The 16,688-nt window shown below is 41.9% G+C and overlaps 1 long non-coding RNA gene across 1 annotated transcript in view; it reads left to right on the forward strand.

Annotated features, from left to right (window-relative positions):
• LOC122568981 overlaps positions 1-16,688 on the forward strand; it is a 140,679-nt gene that overhangs the window by 18,125 nt on the left and 105,866 nt on the right. The window lies entirely within an intron of this gene.

Consider the following 16,688-nt stretch of genomic DNA (forward strand, 5'->3'; position numbering starts at 1 on the left):
GATGATCGATATACGTAATCGACAGTGTTGTTTCTTATAGATACGATTGTGCTTAAAAAATTTCATTGATAGGAAGGAAAAGGAAAAAGAGCACATCGGATCGGTTGAGATTTAGCGTAGACTCGCGTTGCTTTCGCAAATATTTTGCATCGAGCCGATGACCCGGAACGACCCAGACACACGATTCGAACGATTTCCTCCCGTTTTGTCTCTGTATCTGTCAGTCAACGACGAAAGCTTCGATTTTCGGCCAGTGGAATATTTTTGTCCCGCGATACGCTCGACGCTTGCGTTATCGTGCGTGGGCGTAACGCTTGCCCATGATAAAACTACGCGAATCTCGTAAATACGATTGTCGATTCGGGCAAAAAAGAGTTTCGATTTGCTTCTTCGCGACAATATGCCGCTCTGGTATGAAACTACCAAGAAAGCAAGACAATAAAATTGTTTCCAATCGAACTTCCTTTGACTGTTTTCACAGACGATAATCTTCCCGACGCCCTTAAAACTATGACTACGAGTTTTAGATTTTCTATTTTTGCAATTATTCATGATGCCCAGATACTCTCCATACGATCAATGTCGACTTTTATCGAGATAAAATATAATTGCATTTATCTGTTTGTTTTCATTATATCGCTTTAATTAGCGTGCGGTATATTTATCGTGCTAGGTATCTATCTTAATCTAAGTACGCTCGATCGACCACGCGTTTGAACTCGTTATATTTTCTTACCGTCTATCTTAATCTTCCGTTGAGTCCGGAGAGTACGCGAATGAATTAAATAGACAGAACCCTTAAGCTAAGATCAAATAAAAATACAAAGCTTGAACGTGGAATAATGATTGCAATTTGTTATAATTAATACAAAGTTTAGGTTGGCAAGACAGTCCGATTGGTTGTTGGGTTAGACCAACAAGACGTTCGAAACACGTCTAACTAAGGGTCTACTAACTTTAAATCCGATAATGAATGTAATTAGCGAAAATAACATGGAATCTACGTAGGTCTCAGCCAGTCCGCGGCCAGGTATATATTCTCCGGCCACAGCGTGACTAATAATTATACTTGCTGAGAGACCCTCATCTCCTACACCATCGTCGTTCTCTCCAGCGAGAACCAGAGTTAAGGTTACGCGGATGAAACGTCGAAAGGACGCCGTGTTCCTTCGACGCCATGTCCTCGAAGCACGCGTCCGGTTTTTCAAGCTCTCATGGCGCCACCTTTCTACCTCGGTTATCATTTCGTGTTGCGTAGAAAAGGTAGAAAACCGATCGACAACCGGTCGAAAACCGATGTGCTGTTATAATGACTCTCGTTTCTACTCGCATATCGTTCAACTGACCCAAATCCACGAGGTGCGGTCTCGTCGCGGATTTCGAGAGTTTCGTCTCACCGGCTGGTCAACGACCGTGACAGGAGAGAACGTATAAATTGTTGTGATCGTCGGAATTAACGCCAGTATCCGAAAGAAGCAGTTTCAAGCAGATTCAAACTCGGACGAAATAGGTTTCAGTTCTTTCAATCTGTCAGTCGAGTCATTTCTTTTTTAACCACGAGCTTTTACATTGCGAGATAAAACTTCCATCGAATTGGTCGACTCTGATTCCGCTTCTCAGCACCGCAAACTGTTCATCTCCTGACAGGTTCATACAAACGGAGTTGTACTATACAGAAAACCAAGTATCCCAATACCCAAATGCCAATAAGACGAAACTATTCTACGAGAATTGACTTGGATTCGTAATCCAGTGAGTGTCGAACTTGTTGCCATCACCAGCTAGAATCCATTACACCGATGAAACAGTAAGGAAACCAGGCTGAACGCAATATGGAATGGTACCAACAACAACTCTCTCTCTCTCTCTCTCTCTCTCTCCCTCTTTCATCGAGGCGAGACTAGCGTAGCGGTAGTCTTAACTGAATTATTGTTTCGGTTAACATCGAGCATTCATCACGGATACACGGGTCTCGCAGAGCCGCGTAGAAACACGCGTCCCGCCCAAGGAGCACGTTCGCGAAAGCGTGGAGCATTCATCTTGCGTCGCTGTCGCGTTGCCGGGCCGCGACCAACGACACTGTGTAATCTTCCTGTTGCAATGGTAATGGCCAGGCCAGCGTGAAACAGAAGAGAAGGAAACGGAACGATAGGCCGTGTGCGCATTGCGCGCGTTGCAATGGCAGGCACGCGTGAAATCCATAGAATCGTCGCAGCAGCTAGATGTGTTCTACGGACCTAGAATATTAATATAATTTGGCCGATATAAACAAACGAACCTCTATACGGCCGGTGTCACTCAGCCGGAGACGTTTCACCCGTCTGCAAATTGTGAATAGAGGAGAGAAGTTCGCCTCGACTGAGCGTTTCCCTTTTGCTTTTCTCTGGCTTAACAGTTTCTATATGTTCTATGGCGCCGCCGTGTACCGTATTCCGCGAATGCGTCGGAGGTAAAAGTCTCCTTTTCTCCCCTTTAAAACATCTCTCTTTCTCTCTCTCTCTCTCTTTTTTTGCGTGCTCGTGTCTGCTTAAATTGTTATGGACGAATGGGATTCAATGGACGATTTGAAAAGTAGGATAAGCCTTTTCTCGCTTGGTTTGTGTTTATGTTTGACGAGTCTTTCGTAAACTCTGTTTTGAGACAAATATTCATAGTTTCGCGGAGAGTTGTGAGGCAGCGTGGCGTAATTCAAGAGTTGATATGGTAAACGATGCGTGAATGCCGGAAAAGATGAAGAACGGTCCTTTTAGTGGGAAAACATAAATGTGGGATATAGTAGAAACAGATATAACTGGTAGAATAATTTATTTCAGTTTCTACGTTCGTTGCAACATAGAGCTATAACCGTAAATGCCAATTAGAATAAATTTAATTAATTCGATACACTTTTTACTGCAAGGGTGGTAATATTGAAAATCTGTAACGTTCAGGTGCTAAATGACCCAAATGCTAAATTAACAGAAACGTATATTTTTACTTCTGTTGGAAATCTTCGCTTACATCGTTTACCATCCACTCCTCTCTATTTTCACACGAATTAAATAACAATTATTTCGACTGCGCTTCGTGGTACTGCGTAGCGTTAAATCAACCGACGAGTATCGAAACGTTCACAAGCAATCCTTCGTCATGGTAGAAAGTTTATTTCTCATTCATTTGCTGGCTCTTCAGTTAATTAACCACCGCGTCAAGGGAGACGCGGAGTTCTCTACTCTGGGTCAGAAGAAGGAACAGGAGAGAACAAGAAGCAGCGTCCCTCCTTCAGTATGCTCGATGATGGCAATTAAATTAAAGTGAGATCTCACCCGAACGATAGACCGACGATTAATCAGCATCGCGACAATTGGACGTTTCATTAGCGGCTGCGTTCGGCGTGACAGTTCGAGTGTCCATGGGATCGGAACCAACCTTACTCCCACACTTTTGAACAAATTAATCAATCTTCCCGTTAATAACGTCTATCTAGAAACTATCTTTTCTCACGATCCCGTGAAAGACGAGCGAAATTCATTTTATTCGACGATCGGTTATTAATCAAAATTCGTGTCTTAATTCCATAAGAAGAGGATGCTTAATGGGTTCTTCGACGTCTAAAGATAGAAAATTTTGGAAAAATTAGGAAAATATACGTATTCAATTTTGTAAGTTATACTTGATTTCAAAGCTTCTAAAGTCTCTAAAAGCATAGCTTTCTTACTAAACCATGCTCGCTGTTAATAATCTTTAGCGTGTTAGTAAGTTAATAAGTTAGTGTACTGTTATGCAGTTGAAGTTTTAAGAGCTATTTATATCTAATTGTAGCTTACGTAAAACAGTAAAATTTCTAATTTTCTAATCGCACAGTCGTCGCGTTAAGTTAGTTCGTTGAATGAATTTACAGAAAAGTAAAGAGTTACAATTTTCAATTGAGAAATGTTATAAGATAAAATGAGATAAACGGAGAAACTTACACGACTATCGACCGTCACCGACAAAGATAGGGATCAACGACGTTAGATTTCTCGCGTCAAATATTTTGGTGGTTCATGAACGAATTGGTAGCGAGTTCGATACGCGTCTACTCGATCTTCCAGTCAAAGTAGGTCCTTGACCGTCTGACTATTATTCGTCTGGGTCACAGTCAAATCGTCGCTGCAAAAATTCCACGACACAGTGTCACTTTCAATTTTGTTGTACTTTCAAAGTTAGAACGTCAAGCGGCAAAGTCTCGTGCCTTGAAATTCACGAAAAACGAACAGGGTGATTAATAGCGAACATGCCTGCACGTAACTGCAACAACCAGGTGTAATCAAACAGAAGCCTTAATTTTTTGGTCGAAGGTGTTTATTTAAAGAACGAAATCTCCGGTGAGATTATTTGAGTTTTTAGCCATTGGATAACATCGTGGCAAATGCAATTTATCGTCGGGGAACGAGCGCTTGGTACCGTTGCTCGATAAATAATTATCACGACGAGTAACATAGCTACCAATACTTGCCACATTTATTGCGTTTCGCGTGTCGCCACACCACCAGTAATTAACCGTTTTTCGCGTTGCAATAATCCGCTACGGTCACGTAGCGATTAAGTATGCACAGATATTGCAGTTGCGCGCCTTCTCTCGTCACGTTATGCGTATACACGAGAGGGGCTGTGATCAAGATCGATCGATCACCGTGGATACTCGTACGTGTCGCTTATTATGTTCTGCGAGCCTCGTGACAGAGAGATTTCGATGCAACACGTTTATGGGAAACTTATGTGAGCCACAGGCTGCAAGGGCGAAGGGGTTTCCAGGTAAAAAACAGAAGAATTAAAAAAAGAAATAGGCTGCCGATGTATTAAACGGTATACGTTTGTATTAATTTATTGCCAACGATATCCGCAAAACATTACGCGTATCGTATAAGCTTGAAAGAATTTTTGCTACAGGTGTAAATCGAATATCACGGTTTTTCATTTTTGTAATTTGTTGCAAACCGGTATCGGTTGAATCGATTTACCTCGTGATAGCACTTCTTAAATGCTGTTAAAATGAGGTGGTATGTTGACAACTGGACACTATTCGCGAGAAAAGTCGTTAGAAAATGAACGGTTTCTTGAATTATTTTGTGTTCGTTTTTATCGACAGCGAGGTATAACTGCGTGAAATTGTAGGAAATAAAGTTCAACCTGTATTCGAACGGATACACATTGTGCGACAACGAAATGCTCCGACTGCGATAATACACAAACATATATGTAAATACATCAAATAACAAGTTATATTATTTTATGCGTAACAAATATTTCATATAAACCATGAAAACTTCTTTCGAACCATTCGTACGGCACGCCGTTTAAAACGTGCGTTGCATTTTCCTGAACGTGCCTAACGTCTTGCAAAATTTCTCCTTTCACGATAGTCTTTTGTTATGGGTAAAGCATAGACTCCGGGAAGGATAAATTTTATCGAATAAGAAACGTAGCCAATCAGTATAATCCCTTCTTAGTTAAAAACTATTGCGCTATAATGCCCTTGCGAGCAGAAGCTTTGCGATGCTTTGGAATTTTAGCGTCTACGCGTTTCTTTTCCTTTTGCGAAATTAACCCATTTACCCGTAACACAAGCGTCTCAGGTGCAACTCGTAATTTGAAAAGTGTACGTTTTAAGACAAGTAGAACGAACTTTAGCATCAATCCAGGAACTCTATCGTCATATCGTGTACGCAAATATTCCTAGAAACGATGTTGGACGTAGAAAGGTGGAGTGGGAGGCAATTGCAAACGGACGAATTGCTATGCTTCGGCATTAGCATCGTTTGCGGAAATCGGACTGCGCCGATCGGCGCGGCCGAATAAATGAATTTCGATACGCGAGCCTGTTCAGTGCAGTTTCTACTCTTGGATGGGACCTAGATTCGCATAGCAACATGCTCGTGTTGCCGGCCACGTGAAAAAAAAAAAAAAAGAGAAGAAAAAGGTTAGAGAAAGAGACAGTTATCTGCGACTTGTCGCCCGACCACAACAAAGTTAATTGCTCTTGATCGAATCGTGTGTGTGTCGCCGGTCATTTTCCGCCAGATTCGGTCCACCGATTTTTACCACGTGAAACACGACTCGCTAATGCGATAATCAATCACGCTTTTATATCGTTGCTGCAGAAACTCTTATTGGTCTGAATACACCGTAACCATATCTCTCATTCTGTTTGGCTTTCAACGATTCTGAATCTAGATTATCGAGTGGAGAATTTCTGGTACTGCTGGCGACAGAAATCATATTCAAGATACACTGAATGGTATTAGAGATTTTGCCGAGGGAGGTTTTAAATAACCCACAATATAGATAACGCAAATGGCATATACATTTTCATCCATAAGCCATCGAACACTTGCTAATTTTGAACATAAACTTTAATAAAACAAGTCTATAATAAAATCTTCGAACTATAGTATAATTTAAATTTAGTTTTCCTTAGTAATAGAAGAAGAAGCAATCAATAAGCATCGAGTTCATTTCGCAATTACGTCCATTTATACCTACCCACTATAATAAATGTACTGCGATGTACGAACCATAGTATATGTTTTGTTGTATGATATTATAACACGCAGATACGATAAAGTTACAATTAGCCAGTTAACTATACGATAAAATAACATAAAGTGCAGTGACCGAGGGTGAACAAGTGTAAATCTGACGTTGAAAAATATTCGAAAAATGTATTTGGTCCGCGGAACGACTCCAGCTTCCTAGAATCCGACTCCTAGATTTTAGGTTCTAGGTCAGCAGGAGCGTGCGACACGCAGCGTGTGTTGGTAGAAGAGAAATAAAAAAGAAGAGAAGAAAGAGAGATCGATGCATAAAGAGAGACTGCGGATCGAGTCTGTTTGGATTCTGCATAATTCATTCGGTTGGCCGGCGAATGCATATTACCTCAGGACTATCTAGCCAGACCAAACAGCGGGATCAGGATGCAAGGACCTCTGCTCTGAATATGAGACCGAATCGCCGAATCGTCTGGAGATAGTTCGGTATCGATAAACGCTGGCCAAAACCGTCGGCCCACCTTGATCAGGATCCAGAGATCCTGGATCGAAGAGGAACGCTTTCTATACGCGTAGCCTACAAAAAAGAATCGTGACGGAATATTCGACGATGTTTCCGCCAGAAATCGGGTTGACCTCGCGAATAACATACAGATCGCCGCGATACATTTATGGAATAGTTCAAACTGCACGGGCTTTGAATTCTTTTGCTGAATTTCGTGAAACCCATTGCGTATCTGAGCTTCGATCCGAGTTACGCAATTTTATAGTTTAGATAGATGAAAGTGTTTCTGAGAACGATAACGGTGCCAGGAAGACGATCGTAATACAGTATAGTATCTTCGTTGGAATACGCTGATATATCGTGATAGAGTCGAAGCGCCGCTCATTAAGGACACGAACATTTGTTTAATCTGCAGGCGCAACAGAGCTACTGTGATTCGTCTCATAAGGCTAAGTAAATATTTTATAAACTGTCTTTCAACCTGTTAACCGGGAGGGACGAGTTAGCTCGTCATAGACGTAGTAAAAATAAATTATAAAAATTAATTATTTTGAAAAATACATTATATATACATTTGCAAGGATTAAAACAAATCTGTTTAACGTGCGTTTAACCAGCGCGCCTTCTACCATTGCAACGTGTCAACTTATAAACACCACAATTTGGATGGATATGATGGAGAAACGATGAACCGCATCCGAGAAATTTCGACCACCCCTCGTGTACTTGCGCGTTTCTCAGGGAAAATCACGGGACGAACAGATGACCGGCCGTCGAGAAGATCGTTCGGATGGTAATTCGCGACAATAAAGTCTTCCATCTAGAAGAAGCATTAGCAGCGTTCTCCCCGCGAGGGGTGACATTTCGATTACATCTGCTCCACCTGTCTATCGATTTTTCCGGAAGCAAGAGGGACCGGTTCCACGATGTAGAAGGAAGGTGCCCATATGGGTGGACCTTCGCTCTCTCCCTCTCCTCCTTCTCGTCTCACGTATACGCTTTGAAGGAGCCACCACCCCGGGCGAACCGGAATCAAGTTCAATTGTCTCGCGATGGCTTTTGGGCGCGTGAGAAATCGCGAGCAGCTGTTCCACGCTGTGGGGTGGTTTGCTTCCAGTGGCGGTGACGTGACGTCACGATTACTCGTCGTTTACTCGTCGGCCCAACAGAGAGAAGGAGGAGGAGGAAGAGGACGAGGACGAGGACGAGGACGACGCGAAGAAGAAAACACGTGCGAGAAAAGAGCGGCCGATTGTACCCTGCAAATGCAAATTAGAGAACGTCCACGTCTCGAAAGGGTCGCCGCGGACGTCGAGAAAGGGTTCCTACGACCCTGAGGCATTCACCGCACACTGTTGCTACGTGTCCTGTGTTGCGAGAACGCACAGAGTGGAGAGGAAAAAAAAAAGTTTCTCGATATCCTTTTTCGAAAATCCCTTCTACGCATTAACCCTCTGGCGTTCCCACGACCGCCCTCGGTGGCTCCGCTGTTGCACCCTGTCTCAGTCGCGTATTTTAATTAAGTTGCAATATTGTCGCTGTTCTTCGCGAACAATGCGAATTGTAAGCTGTCAACCTTCGAAAGTTGTAATTGTTCCTACTTATAAAAGACGCCGGAGAGGTCGTTGCGGCACTAGGTTACTCAAGAATGGATTCTATTTAGGAACGGAGCCTGTTTTGATCTCGTGTTCGTTACTCGGTAGTCGTTGTTTAACATGGTGAAAAATAATCTTGGCAAAGTGGCACGGATATCACACGGTACAAATGCAAACGTTATAATGGTCCCGTTATAACTGGATCACGACGAAGACGACGAAAGGGGAATGATGAACTCAAAACGAAATCCGTTACGGTCCGAAATGGATACAGAGTTGGTCAGGATGTCGTAACACCGCTCGATTGGCAACAGGAGAGCTAGCGCACCGGCTGCATCACTCACCGGGACTCCCGCATAAAGGCGGATGTACCCGGTTCGCCGGCGTTGTCGTCGTCTTCGTGGCATTTTGAATTGCAGATAATCAAGCACGATCGACGAGGTTGATAATCGTCCGACGCTTAGACATGCAGTGACTTATCTCCGGGCACCCGAGGGTTACCTGTCTCGGATACCTTTCCCTGTGCAACGAGAGAGTCGACAGGATCGATAAGGATCGGGATGAGTCAGAACCTCGTGACCTCGGATTTATCGCTCGACGACACACGAAATTCACGGATTTCGAGCTCATATCCATTCCTGTACTCAGATTTTCTTCTTACAAATCTATTCGCGATTCATTTATTACCAAGTCCTTGGAGCTATATTGGTCGACCGGAGTTGACATATCGGAGTTACATATACGTAAGTATGTGGTAGGCAGTTGGTTTCACGTTCGCTCTTTTCATCTCGTGGAATGTTATACGAAACGAATGGAGGATGTGATATTTCTAATAATGAAAATTTCCCTGACTTGTCTTTATAATTGCGTGGCAGAGGACAAAGTCATCGACGTACTTTAGTTTGGCAATGAAACGTGTCTCAATATCTTCTTCTAGATACCAACACTTATCGTGAGAAGGATGACAAATTGACAATTTACAATTAGACCCTTCTGCTACAATAATTTTCTAACTGATAATATCAGCGAATTAGCAAATTACATTACAGTGTAGGTTACAGACGTCCCATTTTACAATTTTTTCTATTTTACATCAAATAGGAATTTATTAATACCAATAACTTATTATGTCTGACTTACTATTCTACTAGTAATACAGCGTCTATAAAGAGTATTTGCACTTGCATTGTACTTGCTATAGCCATTTTTGTGTTAATAGATTAGCTACAAGTGTATTAAATGTTGTATCATTTAACAGTGCTTACTTTCATATTAGCAGAAAAATTTGATAACTATAAGAATGAAATGAAAAGAACGCTTGATCGGTATGTGCGAATACTTCTTGCAGTCATTGTATTAGATTTTTCGTGCAGGCGAGTCGAGGCATTCAGTAACGAAGAATTTTAATTCGAGTTTCTTCAACCTGACATTTAACGCAAATTCCGAGGCAAAGGAGAGTTTAGTTAGCAAGAGAGGAATCGTTGGTTTTTGTTTGGGGTGGCATAGGCGTGGGGCTCCCACGTTGAAGCGCACGGTGCCTCCAGGTGGCAACTGGCAATATCCTTCCAGTCAGCATCCCCCTCTCTAAGAACACGAGAAGCGGTCGTTCTATTGTCGTCGAGGGAGTTATTAACGAGGAAAGACGTAGGGGATTTCGAAGCATGCAGCCTCCTCGTGTGGGAATCTCGCAAGCTGCGCAGGCGTGCTCCTCTCTCGAGCCGGGACACCTTATTTCTTCCCGCCAAAAAGCCGGTGGAGACCCATTTACGTCATCGTTCCTCGTTACACACTTGCAACGCGTCATCGCTTTTCCCCGAACAATGCCAACGATCGGATGTGTCGGGTCTATTAAGAGCCAAGGTACACGAGGGTGCAGTTTCCCGCCAAAACTTGTCACCCTATGTTCACGCAGAGCGTTTAGAAATTAGATACACCGGTCGATATTACGTCGTCCAATAAGTTCCTGTTACTCGTTTTTATTATACCATTTTGTTACTTGGATACTTTCAACTTTGATTTTATTTTTGTTCCTTTTCTTTTCTTTTAAATGTCAATGGATAGTTGATTCACGAATATTCAAGGTTTTAGACATCTCTTGTATCAGCAAACTTTCTGTTTTACTTAACGGATCATGGCTTCCGTCTATGTTTACTGAAACTTGCCATAAATAGACAAGTTTATTTACGAGAAATTGAAAGAGAGAAAAATGCACAGGAAACGCATAATACGTAGAAGCATATATTATTATTTATTTTTGTCCGTGCCTTTCGGCTTTGGACGAACTTTCAGTTTACGTTTCTTACATTTAATGTATAATTGCACTCCTTAGCATATTCTTACCTCTAGCATCTAAAACTAATGACTACAAACTATTGCAACTTATGACTACACATTATTGCCACTTTGGTTTTCTTTTTGCCTCCTTGCTGTGCTACCTTCTCTTGTCATTCCACCCCGTCTTGTATTGCCCTTGCCCTTCTTTTCTCTATTATTGCTCTTAAATCCATTAGTCCTTCTCCAGTCTCATTCAGTGTTTTTTCCACGTTTCTTGGTCCTCCCGTTATTTCACATTCTTCTATTACATGTCTCAGGTCCTCTTCTTCCCTTTCACGTAATCCGCACCTTTTTTCTCTCTCCTCTTTCCAGTATTCCTTCGCTTTGGTCTCGTTTCCACACCCGAATCTGGCTATAATTTTCCTGTCCTTCCACCTCATCCTCCCTTCCAAGTACTTTGGCATCTCATCTTTCGTTATGTTCCTGTAGTATCTGTTGTATTTGGATTCCCTTATCCTTTTCCTCCTCTCTTCTGTTTCTCTCTTCCTTCTTTCTTACGTAGAAGCATATAAAATAGACGGAATATATTACTCGTTATAATAGTTCGTGGATGAAACAAATCTTTCAAGATTAATATTATTTTCGATTAAATAATATATTGACATTATTAATATTATTATTCAATCAAACCATTTTGTATGACGATAAAATATTTGCATCGCTAACAATTTTTTAATATATAAAAACTAAAATACTTGCTATTCACCGATTATTTTCTCTCGAATACCTTCTCTAGGCTAGCTTTGACTTCATAATATATCGCTTATGGTGTTGCATTCGTGAAACACACTGTAGAAAGAATTTATTGAACGACCCGATATTTATCCGAGACCCGGTGTATTACAAAACGAACACATTTAACACGAATAAATGAAGATGTTATTTATAAGACGAATAAAAATCTTACGAAGAAAGTAAAAATCTCGAGTACAGTGTGTTCGATACAATAGACGTTTAGCTCAGGTATTACGCAGGGAATGCGAAAAGTACGGGCGTAATCCTAGAATGCCTAGAGATTCTTATGGGAATTCAGGCTTTCGCGTTCAAACAATGCATAACTGAACGCGTTACGCGGAGGACAATGATATTTCTTTCTTGGATCCGGGCTCCGTGGGGGAACGAGTATTGTGAAAGAATTTTTCAAGCATGCACTCCCACGTGGGGTATGTCGCTACCCCCAGTATATTCTCTACGGAAGGGCGAGCACGTGTGGGAATGCAAGTAAGCGGCTTCGAGAGATTCGTGCCGCAAACGAAGCCTGACAGAGGTGGCTGACTTTTTTTCTTGGCACACCCTCGTTCCTTCAAGCACGTTCTTACCCTAGCGCGCGAGCACCACTGCTGGGAAATCTGTCGTTTACTTTAGCCCCGTAAATGATTATTCTTCGAAGTAACACCTGCATTTTTTGACATTCCTTGCAGACCATCATTCGTATGCCTAGGAAATCAAACAAGTTCGCGCAACGTTTTATTTCAAATTCTTCTTTTTTAGTGATTATTACATTCTGGTTTTCAATGTCGAAGTTATGAAACAGAAATCCAACGGTTAGCTGGACTGGATTCATTTCACCGTTTCTTCTTTTATTAAATCTCTTGAAGTTTGGGGAAGCTCAAATAGATCGTTACAATTTATTTCATAAATTTAGATCTTGATGGATGGAAATATTTTTCTCTATCAGTTTTAGCTCGTTCCATTTCGAATCGTCTCTTCTATGGTTTTTACGTATCGTTAGAATATTTATATTTCGCATCTAATGCGTTTCATTCGATCAACTGTGTACTCGAGAGGGACGTTCTTTACGAAACTAAATGAAAGTCTTGTAAATGGCCATAAATGTTCACACCGGTATAACAACAGTAATAATGCAAAAAGAACTTAATCGACAAGTTCCCCGGGAAGAATTCCAAAAGGGACATTCAAACTCCACAAAAAACAAGCAGAAAACTAACGAATGACGTTGACTCGAGAATAATAACAAGAAGCAAAAAAAGAAATAGAACGATCGCCAGGTACACCGAAACGAATTCTAAAATGACCATATTTAAAGTTCGTATAAATGAACGAGAACAGATTTAAAGCTACAAAAAAAGATCTAAAAGATCTACACGCTGGAACCTGTGTAAAGAAACTAGAATGATCGTCAAGTATGGCAAAAAATTCCGATTTGTACACGATTGGAATAGAAGCTGCGGGATACGAAATTAACAAGCGGAACAGTCTGTTCGCACAGCGTGCTCTTAAAGCTCATCCCGCGCGTGGGTGGTTGACAACGCGGCGGACACAATGGTGCGTCTGCCACGCATCGGTGTCTCCTTGCGAAAGGACGCAAGCATGAGAAAGAAATCTGTTTACCCACGATCGGAGGTGTCTAACCAGCGGTATACGCGTCGTGTTGCCAACACCATTGTTCTACTAAGAGGTTCCATTATTCCGTCGTTATGGCGTGCTAACCAAGCTCGTTACAACGAGAGTTACACGCTTGCTTTCGTTGAATCGACTCTGCAGTATCTCTAGCGAAACGTCGTTGCCAGGGAAATATCGTAGTTGAATAATACCAATCGTCAAACGGCGCGAAATGATCGCGCGGATTAAGATAGCAAGGTGCCAGTGTGTGCTCGACCAAGCAGATAAGTTAATTGGAGGCGAAGGCTCGTTGTAAAGAGAAGAATCGTTTAGTCGTACGGGGCCAGGTTCGATCTAAACCGGATACGAGGCTTATCGAGTTGCCCGTGATTAACGTGGATCGTGATTTTATTCGTGAAGTTAATTGAGATTTGTAGGGGCTCGATCGTTCGTTGGAAATATTTGCGATAAGTACACGTCGCTGGAAAAATCGTGGATCGATTTAAAGTGATATTTCAGGATCTTGTTTCAGATCCCCTCTACGATGTACATACGTTCGTTCGTAATATCTCTCGCCGATCGGACTCAGTGGGCGATGGATGTAAACCTTATAGACTTTCTGCAAAAAGCGTCTATTTGCGTTTCATTTTAATTAGCTGTTTGACCAGAGATGAAAGAGCTCAAGGGTTTGTTGGAAATTGTTCACCATAAGTAAAATCCTAGACAAATTTTCCACGATATTTCAATATCTTGATTAACCTGTCTACTGTGTAGCTGGTTAATATTTTTTACCGATCGAATTCAGTGGACACTGAATCTATACTCTATATATGTATTTTATATTACACTTTAATTAGCCATTCAACCGGAGAAGGTGTGTACATGGTACCCAGGGATTTGTTGGAAATATTCGCGATAAGAAAAATCGTACAGCGATTTTGTACGAGATTTCGAGACTTCGTGTACCTGCGAGACCCTGACAAAATCGTTCAGCAATTTTTCATGATATTTCAGAACGTCGTTTGCCCTGCCCACAGCGTAGTCGGTTGTAGCAATATTCTTTGCTGATCGAACTCGGTGGACGATGAATGTAAACCTTGTAGACGTTCTACAATACGTCTGTACCCATGTTACGTTCTAATTAGCCATCCAACATGAAAAGGTGTCTACACGGCGCTTCTGCGTCTTTCATTTGCGAGAGCGAGTCTGGCAAAAAAAGAAATCCCGAATTTTTGCTATCCTGGCCGGCTCGTCGAAGAGGCGTCGCGTGAATCATCCTGAACGCGTGGGCAGCCGAGACTTTGTCGCACACACCAGCTCGACAAGCTGTGTTCCGTGTGTAAGTACGTGGCAGCAAACAGGACCTATTTCACGAAGTTGTCGTCGGTACGAAACAACTATTAGCGTGTCTTATGGCGTATTATGTTGCGGTGTGCACGCGCATTAACGAGCTCCTGGGTTTATATCGCGAAAAAATACAAATGATCCTCGTAAACGCCCACAACAAATTTTTCTATCCTCCTTTTTCAAGTTCCCTTTTTCGTTCTCAGCCGCTTTCAACAGCGTTGAAAACGTGGGGCGCACGCTCTTATCTTCGCATCGATATCGATTCTTCGCTCGCGTTTGCCTGGCTATGTCCTTTGCCGAGACAACGCATCGGCTATCAATATTCACTTTCCGGTTCCTGCATTATTCAAGCGTGGCCTGTTCGACCACGAAGGACCTTCGAAGGTAGGCAAGTGTCTTAGTCGAGGTCAGGCGAGATAGCAAAAGCTTCGCTCAATTATCGTCGCACTATTTTTAAAAGAGATCGACGACGAGGATCCAAGCGAACGATTCGTATCACGGCGAATGATCGATTCGTAATTTCTTGAGAAATTCGATCAATTTCTTGCTAATATATCGGGATTGTTCATTCAAATTATTAGTCCAAACGCTGATCATGTTCGTAGAAATTACTTTATTTCAAATATATATCTTGCATATGATACGACATTGGCTAATCGATGAAGTGAATAGTTTCTGGAAATACGTTTCGCAGCGAATATCCTTGTAGCCAGGATGAGATTGTACAGTTGCAACTATCTTCTTTACGAATTCTCTATTGGAATTCAACGTCTTGGAAATGGGAAATATTTTGTTTCACACGAGTATGGAATATTAATCACGTAATTACGTAATGAGATTAAAAAATGAATAATCCAGAGGCTATCATGTCTATCATATTTTTTCTATTCCTCTTCGATATATAAATCTTATATTATGCCGATCGATAATATTCTAGCGTTAATTGGACACGAAGCAGATAGCTAGCAATAATAGCGAAACGCTCGGACGGAACGCTTCAATTCCGCGCGGCCTAGAAAAACCAAATTCCCCGGTTATCCTTATTGCCCCCCTGCTGGCCTCGATTTTCTAGCATAAGTTACGGTAGGCGTCACGAGCGGTCACGTTCGGTGATCGTTCGATTCCTCTTCTCCCTGGACGATTTCTTCGACGTATCGTCTCTTCGCGGAACGACATTCCGCTTCGTACGAACGTTCGAACGTGCAAACACTTGCCGGTTTTCTTGTAGTCGCCTTCTCGACGTGCAACAGCCAGCCCCGAACGGGCGTTTATCCACGCGATTTAAAAGCGGCAAAAATCCTGACCGCTGCTCGATCAGCGCCACAAGAAACCGAGTCTTCCATCGCCCGTAATCGTTTTCACGGAAGATCGACTGTTTTGGTGTTTCGAACGTCTATGGTAGTCTTTGCTCCCGAGATGCTCGCATCGTTTTGGGACGAAGGGTGCTCTCCCTTCCCTCGTGACGTCACCGAAAAGGGACCCGTTACCTGGTGTACGTCAGATTACGTCACAGCGGCAGATGCGTAAGGACGAGGGAATTTCTGAACAGATGTCCAGGGGTTGTTCTTGCGATACTAGGTTGTCCGATGTTAACCCTTAAACATCTGATCTTTTTAAATATAGTACAATATTTAGAAACATCATCGATTTATATGCATAATATATAAACGAGTTATGGAATAATTTTGCCGAGGCTTCTACGTATAAATTGTTTATCCTGTTAATCATAGGTATACATGGTAAAGCTTTTAATGTGCTTTAGCGTAAGAATATTTTAAATGTAAAAAAAAGATAATTAATAAATATGAATGATAATGACGCATTCGGGTTGTACCACGAAAAAATTATAAGACGATCGTTCGAGGTTTGTCACTTGTCACCAATATAGTTAGTTGATAAATTATCGCGCAGAAGAATTCCAGTAATATAAATACACAATGTACAGTAATTACTATACTATATATATGATACATTACGAACATTGTCGAGTAATATGTTCAAGGGATAATTCGTACTATAGGATCTTCAAGTGGTAAATTGGAAAGCGAAAGACGT

This window comes from Bombus pyrosoma, linkage group LG7, assembly GCF_014825855.1.
Source record: "Bombus pyrosoma isolate SC7728 linkage group LG7, ASM1482585v1, whole genome shotgun sequence".
Taxonomy (NCBI): Eukaryota; Metazoa; Arthropoda; class Insecta; order Hymenoptera; family Apidae; genus Bombus; species Bombus pyrosoma.